This window comes from Babylonia areolata, chromosome 19 (genome assembly GCF_041734735.1).
Source record: "Babylonia areolata isolate BAREFJ2019XMU chromosome 19, ASM4173473v1, whole genome shotgun sequence".
In the NCBI taxonomy this organism is placed as follows: domain Eukaryota; kingdom Metazoa; phylum Mollusca; class Gastropoda; order Neogastropoda; family Buccinidae; genus Babylonia; species Babylonia areolata.
Window position 1 is genome coordinate 49,356,264 of NC_134894.1, and position 16,703 is coordinate 49,372,966.

Here is a 16,703-nt window from a genome sequence, read left to right on the forward strand (position 1 = left end):
TTGGATCAACTTTGTACAGTATGTGTTAGATGCAACACAACTGGCTTTAATAATTTTCGAAGAAATGATTTGTCACATGCCTTTCAATTGTCGCCAGTCACGTTTGGCCAGCTGATTACTCAGAAACTACAAGACTGACCAGTTGAGCTTTGGATAACTGGTACGTGTGCTTTGTAATGTCTTGGTGTCAGTTCCCTACAGCTCTGTAGGCGTGTTTCCAGTCTCTGACTTTGAGCACCTGTCACCTAAATATCATTCTATTGATGATTATTTTCTGTTATTTTGTGTGGCGTCTTTTGTCATCCCCAGTGACTGAGATTACTTTTCCATCTGTCCAGTAAAACAAACTTGTTTCCAGGAACCTATATCTTAAAACCAAGCAGATGGACATTAGAAATGCGGAGTTTTTGTCTGGTGAACACATACCACTGAGAGATAGATAGAAAGATAGATAGATAAATAGAGAGAGAGAGAGAGAGAGAGAGAGAGAGAGAGAGAGAGAGAGAGAGAGAGAGAGAGAGGAATCTGATTTTTCTACGTTTTACGAAAGTATAGTCTGATTTTTCCTATGTAGAAAGATGTAGGAAAACGTACTGACCGAATTTCCATCGTGGTTGGAACAAACAGCAACATATGGGAACCGATTTTGCCGCATTGTAGATAAAAGAGGGAAAAGTCAGGTGTGGCAGTGTATTGGGGAGTCTGAAAGAGTGGCAATGCACACGGTGCAGATGACGTGGCAGCAAATACAAATCAAGACAAGAGGCAAAGCCTTCAGGACTGACTTGTACTTCGCGCTTTATCCAGTGAAGGAATCACGAGGAGAAAAAACAACAACAGAGATTTAAAAAAGTGTTCTGTATTAGATATGATATATAAAATAGGTTTTGGAGAAAAGAAAAAAAAGGCATGCGAGCGGGATCGAACCATGCATGCTCAGTTCCTAAACCCCACGCTGCAGCATATGTGACGTCATTTGAATAAATGTTTTCTTCTTCTTGGGTTAAAAAGATGTGATTGTATTGGGCGTAATAACGCCATTTACATCATGTTTTTGTGTTTTATTAAATATCGATTTTTTTTTTCGGCGGTAAAGGAGACGTTGCCATCGCTTCAAGCACATTGCAACACATGGTAGATCTCTTGATCTGCACGAACCAGTCTATAACGGGTTGAAAGAAACGAGCGATTCAACTTTTCTTTTACATTCATTCCACTTAATTCAGTGTCCACTTTAGAATATTTATATGCAGTAAACACGTCGATGGCGTGGTTAGTAGCACTGTATGTGTTACATACAGAGTTTGTATTTCTTTCTTTTTAATTGCAAACAAGAAAACCTTCCAGCAACTCACTGGGAAGCGGTTTTTAGAATTTTCGGAATTTCGGAACAAATCTTAACGAAATAAAACCGTTAACGATCTGGAAATACGGCTCAATTCGGGAGACTTACAAGCTATTATCGGTATGACTGTGAAGATTTCTTTTCATACCATGTTTAAGCCAAATTCGGTATTGGCAGACAAAGTATTTCCAGAGAAAATGGCAATGTTAATGTTTACCACGGACACACAGACATGCATACAGACAGACAGACACACAGACAACCGAACACCGGGTTATAACGTAGTCAAAAAGTGCATATATTGAAACTGACTTTGCCACGTGGTAGCTGGGTGAACGCCACACGCGGCATGCTCAGAGCACAAGGCAGATGCAGCAACAGGAAGGGTCCGAAGGAAGGCCGGCCTCAAGGAGGGAACCGTTGCAGAGGACTCACGGAGTCTTCCAGAATTCATGCCGACATTTTACAATGACATGCTGTCTGTCTCTGTCTTTCTGTGCGCTCGTGTGTGTGTGTGTGTGTGTGTGTGTGTGTGTGTGTGTGTGTGTGTGTTCATCAATGATGTGAGCCCAACGGGCTGGCAGAATCTTCACATCCAATGCATGAATTAAGGAATAAAACGGTCCCGCCCCTCGTCCCTCTCAGTCTCTGTCTGTGTGTCTGTCTGTGTGTCTGTCTGTGTGTCTGTCTGTCCTCAGCGTCTCACTATCTCTTTCTTTCCCCATGCCCTCTCCATTTCTCTATGCCTGTCTCCAGTTCTATTTCTCTTTGTCTTTCCATATCTCTGTTTGTCTGTGTGCCTCTGTCTGTCTGTTTGTCTCTGTTTTTCTGACCCTAGTTGTGTTGTTTGTATCCGAGAACAAAGAATCGCTTTAAAACAGCAGTGGGCATTCTCCAGGGGTTTTCATTAACTCGATGGAGGAGAAATGATGAGTCACGACTGTGACATGGAAAATAAATCCACATACAGCTCTGTGGATCAGAAGCTTTCAGGAAACACGCCCGCACGTGCGCACGCACACTTATATGTGCGTCAGCAGCTCAGACCCTATGTGTGTGTGTGTGTGTGTGTGTGTGTGTGTGTGTGTGTGTGTATGTGTGTGTGTGTGTGTGTGTGTGCGTGAGAGAGAGAGAGAGACGGGTGGGGGGTGGGGGGGGGGGGGTAGGGCGCTCATTTTTCTCTGCTAAAAGAGTGTATGCATCAGTTTATCACGGCCATCAAACGTCCTCCCCAGACTGTGTGGCTGCAGCCCCGTTTTCCACAGCCGTCCTAACGTGCACACTATGAAATCAGCCTGTCCCCCGACGTCGGCCCGACAGCCATGCATTGCCACCCCCATCCGTGTGAAGGCTTTTCATCGGCAAGAAATGGACTCCGCTTTTCACAGCTGATTACCTGTGTCACTTGTAGTTTTGCATCCTTTTCTTTTCTCTTTTCCCTTCTTTTTCTTTGTTTGTTTGTTTCATTGCAGCTATCTTTCTTTGCTTCTTTAATTCTCTCTTTCTTTTTCATTCTTCATTTCTTTCTTTATTCATTTCTCTGTCTTTTTTTTCGGTCTTCTTCTTCTTCTTCTTCTATTACCACCGTAAAGCGTTTCAATGCTTTTCATTGTTATTGAGAGAAAAAGTGCACTCCTAATTTCTATAATTCATTCATGGGTGAGGTCTTTGTTTCTTTCTTTTTTTCTTGCAATTTTTCTTTCTTTCTTTCTTTCCTTCTTTTCTTCCTTCCTTCCTTTCTTTCTTTTCTTTCTTTCTTTATACCTTCCTTCCTTCCTTTCTTTTTTCCTTTTTTCCTTTCTTTCTTTATTCCTTTCTTCTTTCCTTCCTTTCTTTCTTTCTATCTTTATTCCTTTCTTTCTTTTCTTACTCTCTTTCTTTCTTCTTCTTCTTCTTTTTTCTTTCTTCCTTTCTTTCCAACTTTTTTTCTTTTCTTTTTTCTTTCTTGAGAATTTTTTCTTTCATTCTCCCTCTTTTAATCTTTCTTTTCCCCCTTGCATAGAAGGTTATATTTTCTCTTCAACATCATCAACACTACTTCTTCTTCGTTCGTGGACTGCAACTCCCACGTTCACTCGTATGCACACGGGTGGGCTTTTACGTGCATAACCGTTTTTACTCCGCCATGTAGGCAGCCATACTCTGTTTTCGGGGGTTCCCAACATAACAATTCCATACTACTTACCACATCAGTGGAGCAAAATGACAACTTACGACGCATTGGCAATATTGCGATGCATATACAGTATGGTAACAATTTGCAAGGGTATTTCTAGATTACAAACCAAGAAAAAATTAAAACAGACATGCAAAATGAATATAAAAGAAACAAACAAACAACAACAACAACAAACAAAAAACAAACAAACAAACCCACAGCACATAAACATGGACAAACACATATAATATGACACTTCGATTCTTATCTGGCAGCACAAAATGGCGGTCAGATTACATAGATCACAGGTAACATCAGAACGACAAGAGACGCAATGGTGAAATATGGTGATGGCGTTCTAATTATTGTAATCAGAATCCACAGGTCCACAGGCCAGACAGTTGTGTAAAGTGATCATGAACAACACGATGTAAATAGATACTGCTTCATGTCGTTCGATTCTTTTTGTTGAATGAAACAACGAAACAAATGGAGTCAGGCGTTTTCTGTGAGAAGATTTTTTGTTGTTATACTACTTGGCAGAGAATTTATTTAGTCTGAAACTGAGTAGTGCTGTATGTTTTTCTGTCTTATGTCTATGGTTTAGTAGTTTTTTTTTCCAACAATCACGATCAAATCACTTATAAATGTAGGGTTTTGCCACTAGAATGATACAATCAAATGCCACACCAGTTTTGATATTTCCATTATATATTAGATTTGATGTTAATTCACAAGTTTCATTAAGCATAGTCTGAATACATTTCAAAAACAAAAACAAAACAAAACAGTTGCGTAACACGACATTTCCGAACAATATGACCAGTACCGTCTTTTTCAGTGTGACAAAAATTACAGTTGTGATAATTCAATATTCCCATAAGTCCTACATTTGTTGCCAAAATTCCATGGACTATCCTCATCTGAAGCCATTTGAAACATTTGTCTTTAATTTGTTGAATTTAGAGGAACAATTCTTTCCATTTGATTTGCTGTAATATTTGTGTTCCCACTTCCTGCAACGTTTAGGCTCTGGTCCGCTATCAGACATGGTGGTGTCAGACATGATGGTGTCAGACATGGTGGTGTTGTCAGACATGGTGGTGTTGTCAGACATGGTGGTGTCAGACATGGTGGTGTCAGACATGGTGGTGTTGTCAGACATGGTGCTGTCAGACATGGTGGTGTCAGACATGATGGTGTCAGACATGATGGTGTCAGACACGATGGTGTCAGACATGATGGTGATGGTGTCAGACATGATGGTGTCAGACATGATGGTGTCAGACACGATGGTGTCAGACACGATGGTGTCAGACATGGTGGTGTTGTCAGACATGATGGTGTCAGACATGATGGTGTCAGACATGGTGTTGTTGTCAGACATGATGGTGTCAGACATGATGGTGTCAGACATGATGGTGTTGTCAGACATGGTGGTTTTGTCAGACATGATGGTGTCAGACATGATGGTGTCAGACATGGTGGTGTTGTCAGACATGATGGTGTCAGACATGGTGGTGTCAGACATGATGGTGTCAGACATGATGGTGTCAGACATGGTGGTGTTGTCAGACATGGTGGTGTCAGACATGGTGGTGTTGTCAGACATGATGGTGTCAGACATGGTGGTGTTGTCAGACATGATGGTGTCAGACATGGTGGTGTCAGACATGGTGGTGTTGTCAGACATGATGGTGATGATGTCAGACATGGTGGTGTCAGACATGGTGGTGTCAGACATGATGGTGTCAGACATGGTGTTGTTGTCAGACATGATGGTGATGATGTCAGACATGATGGTGTCAGACATGATGGTGTCAGATATAATGGTGTCAGACATGGTGTTGTTGTCAGACATGATGGTGATGATGTCAGACATGATGGTGTCAGACATGATGGTGTCAGATATAATGGTGTCAGACATGGTGGTGTTGTCAGACATGATGGTGTCAGACATGGTGGTGTTGTCAGACATTATGGTGTCAGACATGGTGGTGTCAGACATGATGGTGTCAGACATGATGGTGTCAGACATGGTGGTGTCAGACATGATGGTGTCAGACATGATGGTGTCAGACATGGTGGTGTTGTCAGACATGGTGCTGTCAGACATGATGGTGTCAGACATGGTGGTGTTGTCAGACATGGTGGTGTTGTCAGACATGATGGTGTCAGACATGGTGGTGTCAGACATGGTGGTGTCAGACATGATGGTGTCAGACATGGTGGTGTGTCAGACATGATGGTGTCAGACATGATGGTGTCAGACATGATGGTGATGGTGTCAGATATGGTGGTGTCAGACATGGCCAGTGTGGTCGCCACTTCAGGACGAAGTCTCCTTTTCTGGCAGACGTTTTAACCAATGAGCTATCGTACGCCTAGTTTGAGAAGGGAAATTTAATCCTTATGACGTTTACTTTCATTCCTCCTCATTATGAACTTCTGTCCAACATTTTAATTTTGTGCATTTCTAATATCATTGGTCCACAACTTTCTTTCTTTCTTTTCATACTTTGTCTTTTTATACTTTCTTTTTTTCTTTCTTCCTTCCTTCCTTTCTTTCTTTCATAGTTTTTTCCTTTCTTTCTTTTCATACTCTCTTTCTTTCTTTCTTTTCATACTTCTCTTTCTTTCTTTCATACTTCCATTTTCTACTTTCTTTTCATACTTTCTTTCTTTTTTTCTTTTCATACTTCCCTCCGTTCTTTCTTAATTTCTTTTCATACTTCCTTTCTTTCTTTCTTTTCATACATTCTCTATCTTTCTTTTCATACTTCTTTTCTTTTTTTCTTTGCATACTCCCTTTCTTTCTTTCTTTCTTTTCATACTTTCTTTCTTTCTTTCTTTGCATACTCCCTTTCTTTCTTTCTTTCTTTTCATACTTTCTTTCTTTCTTTTCATGCTTCCTTTCTTTCTTTCTTTCTTTTCATACTCCCTTCCTTTCTTTCTTTCTTTTCATGCTTCCTTTCTTTCTTTCTTTTCATACTCCCTTTCTTTCTTTTTTTCTTTCTTTCTTTCTTTTCATGCTTCCTTTCCTTCTTTCTTTTCATACTTCCTTTCTTTCTTTCTTTTCATACTTTCTTTCTTTCTTTCTTTTCATACTGCCTTTCTTTCCTTTTTTTTCTTTCTTTCTTTTCATACTTTCTTTCTTTCTATCTACCTCCTTCAATCTTTTTTCATCCTTTATTTATGTATTTATTTTTTTGTCGTTCTTTCGATCGCCCTCTTCTTCAGTGTTGTTTCTTCTTCTTCTTCCCTCCCTCCTCCTTCTCCCCCTCCCTCCTCCTTCTTCTTCTCCACCTCCCTCCTTCTTACCACCCTCTCCCCTTCACGTGACGGGGTAAACATGGTGGAACAAGACCAGAGAAGGATAGTAATTCAAAAAGTGTGAATTCAGAAACAAAACGAAACAAAACAAAAGTTTCTCCCATCGGCAGTTTTCACGTCCTTCAGTTCGGCTACCGTTGCGATCTAGGGGGGAAAACACCATCACCGCCACCACCACCACCAAACACACACACACACACACGCACACACACACACACACACACACACACACACACACACACACACACACAAGAAAAAGGACAGAAAAAGAAAAACGATCTGCCTGCTGGACCCCCCCCCCCCTCCCAGTCTTAGCGCGGCTTTCAACAGATGACACAGATCCCCGGAGAGAGGCCTGTGACGAGCGCTCAGCTTCATACATATTCCCCCTCCACTGATCAATTGCTACAGCCCTCCCCGCCTTGTCTCCTTATCCCGCCGCTTCTCTGAAGGCGGCATTTGCATGCCTAAAGGCGCCCACCACTCCAGACAGCTCGGCCGCATAGTCAGTTGTGTTTGCATGTGTGTGTGTGTGTGTGTGTGTGTGTGTGTGTGCGTGCGTGCGTGCGTGCGTGCGTGCGTGCGCGCGTGTGTGTTTGTGTGTGTGTGTGTGTGTGTGTGTGTGAGTGTGCGTCCGTGCGCCCATGGATCGCCCAGTTCCTTCCCGTGCCGCAGTTGCAGAGACTGGGGTCGCGAGTCCTGACAGCACAGAGGCTGCATGTTGAAGGCCCACAGACATCACACCCGGTGTTGCCGTCCTGCAGATATCGTGGGCTCAGTGCCGTCGCAGTCTTGGGTATAGAGAGGGGAACAGGTCCCAACAGCCTACTTGTTCCTGTTGTCGCCACATTCAGTGTTCTCTTGAGAGTCTGACTGTCCTGTTTTGCCTACCCGCCATTCCCGTTTCACCTATTCAGTCTCACGGATAGACAGGCAGTGTGCGTGCATGCGTGCGTGCGTGTGTGTGTGTGTGTGTGTGTGTGTGTGTGTGTGTGTGTGTGTGTGTGTGTAAATCTGGATCACACCTTCGCAGGCAGTCACGTGATAGCAATTGCATCTTACCACGAAGCTATCACCTGACCTACTGATGATTATAGTAACCTGATCAAAATGATTTAACTGTTGAAGATCTGTCGTGGCTGTTTTCATTTTCTTCTCGGTATCAAAAGGGTTAAAACTTCATTTTTCAGAAAGGCACTGGGCTTAATTAACCCGTTGACTGTTACTGACCAACACGCTCGTCAATGAAGGGCTGTGACGTCACCGAGCCAAGACTGGGATGACAGGTCAGCAGCACATCAGTCCTCTTTCTTTATTTCATCATTATTTTTTCTAACTTCTACCTCTTGGGGTGGTGTTACCTTTATCAGCTAAATTAGCAACATCGTTAAAAAGTACACACACACATACACAAATAGAAGAAAAATGCAACATTGATATTCCTTTCAAGGTTCAGCAGTCAAGGTGTTAATCATGCTGACTGGAAGAGATGAGGTTCAGCAGTTCCCATACAGCTGGTACCATCTGACACGGGCGGAAACCGAAGCTTGTGCTGCAAGTGGTGACAGGCCAGATCAAATAGATAATCCCGGTCACGCTGTCGTCTTCAACCGAGTGCGTGACTTTTCACAGGCCAAGACAAGACAAAGGATTTGGGGGGAGGGGTGGAGGGGAGCGGGGAGGAGGGGGGGGGGGAATTGGAAGAAAATAGATTTCTCTCTGGAAGTCGACACTTCGTAGTTAACCCCTGATGATAAGCTCTGAGGTGAGGGCAGCAAGAGCTGAAACCCAAGTTAACAAGAAGTTCAGGTGACAACAGACAACACCATACCCACTGGACGGCAGTTGAACTCCGCACAGTGTCTTTCGTCAGTCAGTAAGCTGTCATGGAGATGACGTCATGTCCCAGCAGAAAGAAGGGGGGTATGGGGGGTGGAGGAGGAGGAAGAAGAGGAGGGGGACGAAGGGAAGGGGGAGGAGGATGAGCAGGAGTGATAAGTAAGAAGAGAAGGAAGAAGAGGAGGAGGGAGAGGAAAAGGAGAAGAAGGAAGAGGAGGAGGAGGGAGAGGAAGAGGAGAGGGAGGAGGAGGAGGGAGAGGAAGAGGAGGAGGAGGAGGAGGGAGAGGAAGAGGAGAAGGAGGAGGGAGAGGAAGAGGAGAAGGAGGAGGAGGGGGGAGGAAGGGGAGAAGGAGGAGGAGGGGGGAGGAAGGGGAGAAGAAGGAAGATGAGGAGAAGAAGGAGGAGGAGGGAGAGGAAGAGGAGGAGGAGGAGGAGGGAGAGGAAAGGGAGGAGGAGGAGGAAGAGGATGAGAAGAAGGAAGATGAGAGGGAAGAGGAAGAGGAGAAGAAGGAAAATGAGGAGGAGGGAGAGTGAGAAGAAGAAGGAGGAGGAGGAGGAGGAGCAGAGAAGGATACCTCACTGTGTTGATTTACATATTGACGATCCCCCCCTGTCCCCTGCATTCTGCCGCCGTCCACAAGGACTGTATCTCCTCGGACATCCTGTGTGTGCACACTGACCATGCAGACAGACAGACAGACAGACAGACAGACAGACAGACAGACAGCGACCACCACTGAGCGCAAACACACAGTGCCAGTACATGCCGTCTCTCCCGGCAGCCAGCATCAGGGTGGCTCAGTGGTAAGGCGCCAGACCAGGAAGTCAGTGTCAGCACGGGTTCGAATCCAATATAGGGACAGGGATTATTACTCCCTCCTCTCCTACACACCTACAGTGAAGTGAAGGTCTCGGTGCTAGTTTTTTTGTGGTTTTTTCTGCCCCATCATCTGCACCGTTTCAGTGGCATTACTCACACGCCGCTCATTTACATTCCTCCATACACGGCCACACCCGGGTTCGTCCGTCACAGTTCCAGCGTCGGCAGTCCGCCGGTTCCCATCGATGTTAGGTCGCCAGGAGACCACACACCAGAGGAGACCCTGCACTGCTGCTGAGTGACTTCGGTGGTGTTCAGTGGTGCTTGTTTGATTCAACGTACTTAGGACACCACCTGCTAAGCCACCTACTGACGACAATAATGGCTTAGTCGCGGAGCCAGACTGAGTGAGCGTCCCCCCCCCCCCAACCCCCCAGAGTGGAGACCGCCACCACGTCCCTCAAACAACAGCCTCCCATGAATCTGCCGACACTGAAGACATTGACAGGACTCACCCAAAGCACAGAAGTGGAGGGGCATCGAAACTGAGGTCACCATGAGAGCAGGGCATGAAAGGCCACATACTTTCAGACTGTTTTGTTTATACTGATGATGATGAAGGAGGAGGAGGAGGATGACGATGACGATGACGATGTTGCTATGGAGGTCCATTTTGGTTTGGGACTGCGTGACAAGGCTGTACTCTACGCTTCCTGGCATAATGACATCCCGGCGTTAACCAGGCCCGAGAGATACACTTGCAGTGTTGGTCAGGTAATTAGAGCAACACACCCAAAGACGCATCTTTGAAGTGGATGACACTCGACTGTGTGGTCCCAGTCTCCCCATTTAAGCCCACAGCACACTCAACTCTGGGTAGGAGCCGGCCACGGGCCGAAAAACCCACCTCCGCTGGGATTCGAACCCGTGTCCTCCCAGCCGTCAGTCCGCGACGCTAACCACTTCGCCACGGCGGCTGGTCTCGGCGCTAGTTTTGGAATGAGACAGTTAACCCAAGTCCCGCGTGCAGCATGTACTTAGCGCATCCACAGTAAGAATCCACAGCAACAAAAGGAATGTTCCTGTCAAAAAATACAAAGAAAAATCCTAGTGAACCCGATACTGCTTCAGTTTCTCAAAGAGGCGTCACTACGTTTGGACGGATCCATACAAGCTACACCACATCTGCTAGACAGCAGCATAAACCAGTTTGCTTTTCAGGCCTTGAGCGTATGCAATATCGAAGTAGATTTCTTTTACAGAATTTTGCCAGAGGACAACACTTTTGTTGCCATGAGTTCTTTTTCAGTGCGCCAAGTGTTTGCTGCACACGAGATATAAAATAACACAATTCAATACAAATCAGAGCAGCACAGTAAAATACAATACAATATAAAACAACACAATGCAATGCAGTACAACACAGAGCAGCACAGTAAAATACAATACAATATAAAACAACACAATGCAATGCAGTACAACACAGAACAGCACAGTAAAATACAATACAATATAAAACAACACAATGCAATGCAGTACAACACAGAACAGCACAGTAAAATACAATACAATATAAAACAACACAATGCAATGCAGTACAACACAGAACAGCACAGTAAAATACAATACAATATGAAACAACGCAATGCAGTGCAATACAATACATGACAACACCATACCACGCAACACCAGAACACAACAGAAGGTGTACTTTCTTTTGAAGGTGTGTTGCCCTGTTCGTTTTGAGACAATGTGCCGCCTCTCTCTCTTTCTCTCTCTCCCTCCCTCTCTCTCTCTCCCCCCCATCTCTCTCATGGATGGTCGAGTTCGTGTGTGTGTGTGTGTGTGTGTGTGTGTGTGTGTGTGTGTGTGTGTGTGTGTTTATATTTATTATTATTTTAAATTTTTATCATTAAAAAAAATATAATGCCTTTTTTTTCCCTTTTGTAAGGGTGTTGTATTTCGTTAAAAGCTGTTTTGTTTTTCTTTCTTTGCTTGTTTTGTTTTGATGGATTAAGCAGAGTGTGTGGTATTGTACTTGTGGTGACATAAGAAATAACCCTTATCACCCCCTTGTCAATAGACCCATGCAGGTAATGACAATAAAATATTAAAGCGTTAAAAGCGTCTCTCTCTCTCTCTCTCTCTCTCTCTCTCCACGTTCAGAGCATTCTCGGAATATTGACGAATGATGTGTGTTCTTTGGATCTTGATCTGGGAGAGAGAGAAGCTTTTCCGGGGGCGTTGGGTTGGGTAGGGTGGGGTTGTGTGGGGTGTTTGCGAAAGAAAACACACAGACTGACACAGACACAGACAGACAGACACAGACAGACAGACAGACAGACAGACAGACACACACACACACACACACACACACACATACGCGTCATATTTATGAGAGAGAGAGACAGAACCAGAGACAGAGACAGACAGAAAGACAGAGAGAGAGACAGAGACAGAGAGACAGAGTGAGTGTGAGAGAGAGAGACAGACAGAGAGAGAGAGAGAGGGAGAGAGACAGAGACAGAGTGAAAGAGAGAGACAGAGAGAGAGAGTTTCTGTCCCACTCAGCAAAAGAAGGGGGTGGGAGGGGGGAGGGAGGAGATGGAAAAGAGGAGGAGGGGGACGGGGAAAGAAAAGAAAAGAAAAAGAACGCGAGGAGGAAGGAAGGAAGGCAGGAAGGAAGGAAGGAAGGAAGGAAGGTCGGAAGGAAGGAAGGAAGAAGAAAAGGAGTGAAAGAAAGACAGACAGAAAGAAAGAAAACGAAAGCAAGAAAGAAAGGGGAAGACAACAAATAAAGCTGGCACGAAAGAGGGACGGAGGCAAAGCAACCAACAAATGAAGACAGAAAGAAAGAAAGAAAGAAAGAAAGAGACAGCAAATAGAAAATAAAGACAGCACGTGAAAAAAACAAAGCATTGTATTGTATCTAATGTTCTTTTTTTCCCTTTTTTTCATCACAACAGATTTCTCTGTGAAATTCGGGCTGCTCTCCCCAGGGAGAGCGCGTCGCTACACTACAGCGCCACCCATTTTTTTGCATTTTTCCCTACATGCAGTTTTTATTTGTTTTTCCTATCGAAGTGGATTTTCCTACAGAATTTTGCCAGGAACAACCCCTTTGTTGCCGAGGGTTCTTTTACGTGCGCTAAGTGCATGCTGCACACGGAACCTCGGTTTATCGTCTCATCCGAATAACTAGCGTCCAGACCACGACTCAAGGTCTAGCGGAGGGGGAGAAAATATCGGCGGGTGAGCCGTGATTCGAACCAGCGCGCTCAGATACTCTCACTTCCTGGGCGGACGCGTTACCTCTGGGCCATCACTTCACTCATGGAGAGTATGTGAGAAAGAAAGGAAGGAAGCAAACAAAAAAGAAAAGATCAAAGAAGAAGGAAATGGGGAAAGAATGAAAACCATGTAACTGTAGCAATCTGTTGTACTCTTTTTGTCGTCAAGACGGATCACTTCCATCAGATCTTGTCAATAAGGAAGCAAAAGCAATGTTACAACAAAGTGTTACCATCAGCACATAATCGATAGCACTTTGCTGAATATCTTAACATGGAACATAAAAGCGTATGATTGCGTCCAAGAATATAATCCATGTATCACCATACTGTTTCATATATTCCCTTTACGCCAATGGCATTCGAATACTAAACATTGTCAATTGTTTTTTTCCATTGGCACATTGTAGCGCATTGTGTCATGGTTTGTCTCTTTTGTAGTCTTCAACAGGTCACTTTCCTACCATGTACACCCCCACCCCCCGCCCCCCAACAAGTTTATGTCACACTTCACTAGTCTCTGCACCAGGTCCGTATCACACTAGTCTCTGCACCAGGTCCGTATCACACCTGTCTGCATTAATCTCTGCACCAGGTCCGTATCACACCTGTCTCTGCATTAATCTCTGCACCAGGTGCGTATCACACCTGTCTCTGCACTAGTCTCTGCAGCAGGTCCGTATCACACTAGTCTCTGCACCAGGCCCGTATCACACCAGTCTCTGCACTAGTCTCTGCACCAGGTCCGTATTACACTAGTCTCTGCACTAGTCTCTGCACCAAGTCTGTATCACACCTGTCTCTTCACCATGTCCGTATCACACCTGTCTCTGCACCAGTTCCGTATCACACCAGTCTCTGCACTAGTCTCTGCACCGGTTCCGTATCACACCTGTCTCTGCACTAGTCTCTGCACCAGGTCCGTATTACACTAGTCTCTGCACTAGTCTCTGCACCAAGTCTGTATCACACCTGTCTCTTCACCATGTCCGTATCACACCTGTCTCTGCAGCAGGTCCGTATCACATTAGTCTCTGCACCATGTCCGTATCACACCAGTCTCTGCACTAGTCTCTGCACCAGGTCCGTATCACACTAGTCTCTGCACCAGGTCCGTATCGCACCCGTCTGCACCAGGTCCGTATCACACTAGTCTGCACCAGGTCCGTATCACACTAGTCTCTGCACTGGGTCAATATCACTCTGGTCTTTCCATCAGGTCCGTATCACACTTCTCTCTGCACCAGGTCACACACACACACACACACACATACACACACACACACACGCGCGCGCGCGCGCACACACACACACACACACACATTCACGCACACGCACACACACTCAGAGAGAGAGAGAGAGAGAGAGAGAGAGAGAGTACCACATACTCCAATACTGTCACATGATCATCAGCAAACAACAAAGATAAAAGGGGCTGTTTTCGGACTAGCTGGGCTGGTATTTTTATGGCTACATGAGTGTTTATTTTAGATTTATCTTATATAGCTTTTTGTATTTTATAATCTTTGGGGTCTTATTTTCGTGGGGGGGGGGGGGGGGGGGGGGCGGGGGGGGGGGGGATGGGGATTCTTTTTTTTTTTTTTTCAAGGCAGACAAACTCTCTTTGTCTGCTGATGATAGAATCTTTCAGTTTGTAAGGCCAGGGACATATACTCAAACAAACACACACACATACGCGCGTGCGCGCATGCATGCACGCACGCACGTGCACATGCACTCACACCTATTCATTTACACACACACACACGCGCGCGCGCGCACACACACACACACACACACATTATACACAACACACACACACGCGCGCGCGCGCGCGCACGCACGCACGCACGCACACACACACATGTATATATATGTATCTATGTATCTATGTATCTATATATATATATATATATATATATATATATATTATTTACGCGCGCGCATGCACGCACATACAGAAGCACAGAGAGACAGACAGACAAAGAAACAGAGAGGCAGAGAGATGTTATCACTCCATGATATTTTCTTTCGCAGACTTCATGCCTCACTGCACAGATAAGTCCTTGCTCGTGTCTGATTGCACGTGGATACCACCTGATCTACCTTTCTGGCAGGTATCAGAAATACACACAGTCCACCTTTATACCAGTGAACAGTGGCAGGTTTAAAGCCCGTCGCACATGAACCTCCGACGGTTGCAAGTTCTGGATTGGAGCTGTCAGATTCTGCTCAAGATATTTTTGGATAGGGGACCTGAGAAAAACAGATGACGCTCCTCCGCGAGTGTGTTGGTGGCCCAGTGGACCGAGCCACCGCCAACAACCTACATGACAGTTGCCGGGTTCCAGTCTGTCAGCATGCACCAGATGTCAAAAGATGTTAATAATGCTCCGGCCTAAAGGGAATTACAGCAAAAGAACAACTTTGTTAACACGATATGGACAACGACAACATGGACATGATGGAGTGATAGCCTAGAGGCAACGCGTCCGTCTAGAAAGCGAGAGAATCTGAGCGCGCTGGTTCGAATCACGGCTCAGCCGCCGATATTTTCTCTCCCTCCACTAGACCTTACGTGGTGGTTTGGACGCTAGTCATTCGGATGAGACGATAAACCGAGGTCCCGTGTGCAGCATGCACTTAGCGCACGTAAAAGAACCCACGGCAACAAAAGGGTTGTTCTTGGCAAAATTCTGAAGAAAATCCACTTCGATAGGAAAAACAAAATAAAACTGCACGCAGGAAAAATATACCAAACAAGAGAGGCAAGGCCTTCAAGACTCATTTGTGATAAATTAAGTCCCCTAGCATTAATTACAGAGTAATTTCCCTTTTTTACTATCTGCACCAAAACGTTTGCAAAATAAATAAAAATTCCATGCTTAGCAAAAGAAGTTCCTGTTTGAACAAAAAATGATAATAATGACTCCTCTTGTTGTTGTGTCAGAATAAAAGGTCAAAGTGCCAAGTTTAGAGAATACAAAAAATATAAATATAACAGTAAATGCAGTTTTCATATAATTAGGCTTCTTTTTTTATTTTTTTGTGCCCATCCCAGAGGTGCAATATTGTTTTAAACAAGATGACTGGAAAGGACTGAATTTTTCCTATTTTTATGCCAAATTTGGTGTCAACTGACAAAGTATTTGCAGAGAAAATGTCTATGTTAAAGTTTACCACAGACACACACACACACACACACACACACACACAGAGACAACCGAACACCGGGTTAAAACATAGACTCACTTTGTTTACACAAGTGAGTCAAAAAAGGGTGGCGCTGTAGTGTAGCGACGCGCTCTCCCTGGGGAGAGCAGCCCGAATTTCACACAGAGAAATCTGTTGTGATAAAAAGAAATACAAATAAAAACACAAGTTATGGTATCAAAGACTTAACACACTAGCAAAGCACAGCTTTTAAGGTGTATTCGTACATTTGACAAAACATACCGACATTACGCCAGCTATTATCTCTTCCCTCTAGGTACCATATTTTTAAGGAGTTAAGGGCCGAAACACTTGACTGAGGGGGGCTTCTTCTCTGAAGACTTTGCACTGCCCAGCTCTCCCTAGAGTTTCTTATCACTTAGAACTTAAACATTGATGCAACAAACACAAGTGAATAGTGACGCTATTAATCGAGATAGGTTCCGGAAACGAACGAACGCTTTCAGGGTGTATTATACATACACCATACATTCCGATGACGTCTGGGTAACTGATGCTGGAAAATACGGGAAAAGAACGTTCCGGTTTTACTTCATCAGGTGTGTGCAATGAAACTGTAACGAAATGCATCGCCTATTTCAACCTTCTCGCATCATGATACAGACACTTTCTTCTCCAGGAGTCCCTGTTCGTCGCTGACACACACACACACACACATAAACACAGACACAGACACACACACAC

At 44.6% G+C, this 16,703-nt stretch overlaps 1 protein-coding gene across 3 annotated transcripts in view; it reads left to right on the forward strand.

Annotated features, from left to right (window-relative positions):
• The window catches only part of LOC143293810 (calcitonin gene-related peptide type 1 receptor-like), a 317,054-nt gene that overhangs the window by 25,486 nt on the left and 274,865 nt on the right, over positions 1-16,703 (forward strand). For 2 of the 3 annotated variants that reach the window (XM_076605075.1, XM_076605079.1), the window contains exon 2: positions 8,027-8,122. The exons of the other annotated variant lie outside the window; for it this stretch is intronic. The gene's annotated coding sequence lies outside the window, so the exon portion shown is untranslated. The remainder of the gene's footprint in view (positions 1-8,026; positions 8,123-16,703) is intronic. 3 annotated transcript variants of the gene reach the window in all.